The sequence below is a fragment of the Dipodomys ordii genome, unplaced genomic scaffold (genome assembly GCF_000151885.1).
Source record: "Dipodomys ordii isolate 6190 unplaced genomic scaffold, Dord_2.0 Scaffold898, whole genome shotgun sequence".
In the NCBI taxonomy this organism is placed as follows: domain Eukaryota; kingdom Metazoa; phylum Chordata; class Mammalia; order Rodentia; family Heteromyidae; genus Dipodomys; species Dipodomys ordii.
Genome location: NW_012268114.1, coordinates 16642 through 18341, shown reverse-complemented (window position 1 = coordinate 18341; position 1700 = coordinate 16642).

Genomic DNA, 1700 nt, shown 5'->3' with positions numbered 1-1700 from the left:
GGAAGTGGCGCTGTGGCTCAAGTGGTAGAGCGCTAGCCTTGAGCTGAAGAGCTGAGGGACAGTGCCCAGGCCCAGAGATCAGGCCCCACGACTGGATCCTCCCCAAAAAATAAATAAACTTCAGGATCCTGGTACTACTCTGTGGATCTGGAATTGGAAATTTTAGGTACCTCAACGCCCACCCTTCAAGAACTTCCCCAGGATTATTGTTGCTGATTTTTTGGGGGTGTGTATGCCAGGCCTGGAAAATAATAGAATTTCACATTAGAAAAATCACTTACCGTCGGAATTGTGAAAGCACTGTCCTTTAGCTCCCATTCTTCATGGTAAGTAAGACAACATCCTTAATCATAAACCTTTAAATCATGGCAATTAGAAGCATGAGCTCTGGAGTTAAGACTTTCTGTATGAGTTAGCACACAATGTTTTTCTTTTCTTTTTCTTCTTTTGCCAGTCCTGAGGCTTGAACTCAGGGTCTGGGCACTGTCCCCGAGCTTCTATTGCTCAAGGCTAGCACTCTACCACTTGACTCACAGGGCCACTTCCAGCTTTTTCCCTGTATGTGATACTGAGGAATCGAAGCCAGGGTTTCATGCATGCTAGGCAAGCACTCTACCACTAAGCCACATTCCCAGCCACATTGTTTTTCTTTTCTGGACATATTAAGAATAATCTTCCAGCACCTTAACTTCATTTGCAAAACGAGGTTGTTGGAATTTTGAGTTAATACATCTAAAGCACTCAGTGCCTGGCACAGAGCATACTGTGGAACCATTTGCTGTTGTTTGGTAGTGTCTCTTTATCCCTGGCATATTGAAATTTAATAAAATAATATGCTTCATTTTTTTTTTTGGTGCTGGTACTGGGGCTTGAACTCAGGGCCTAAATGCTGTCCCTTTGCTTTTTCCTCAAGGAGGGTACTCTATTGAACCACACCTCCACTTACAGCTTCTTGGCTAATTGGAGATGTGTTTCCTGGAGCTGGGTGCTTGTGCCTCAAAGGGTGTCTGTGGCTCAAACTTGTAATCCCAGCTACTCAGGAGTACTGAGATCTGAGGATCTTGATTTGAAGCCAGCCTGGGCAGGAAAGTCCATGAGACTCTTAATTCCAGTTAACCTACAAAAAGGGGTAGGTGAGCCAGGTGTCAGTGGCTCACATCTGTAATCCTAGCTATTCAGGAGGCTGAGATCTGAGGATCGTGGTTCAAAGCCAGCCCCGGCAGGAAACTCTGTGAGACTCTTATCTCCAATTAACCCCCAGAAAACTGGAAATGGCACTGTGGCTCAAATGGTAGAGCACTAGCCTTGAGCTGAAGAGTGCAGGGACAGCACCCAAGCCCAGAGTTCAAGCCCCATGACCGACCAGAAAAAGAAAGAAAAAAAGCAAGAGCAAGAAAGGGACAGTCCCACGCCGAGTGTAAGCACCAGAATCTACATCCCCACCCCACCCCCCGACCCTCGCCTCCCATTCCCTGTGTGTGTGTTCACAAACAGAAAAGGAATCTCATGGACTTTTTTGCCCAGCTGGCTTCAAACTACAATCCTTGGGTCTAGAGTTCTGAGAATCTAGGATTACATGTATGAGCCATCAGTGCTCAGCAGGGTTTTTATTTTTTGTGTTTGGGTCCAGTCGTGGGGCCTGAACTCTGGGCCTGGGCGCCATCCCTCAGCTCTTCAGCTCAAGGCTAGCGCTCTACCAC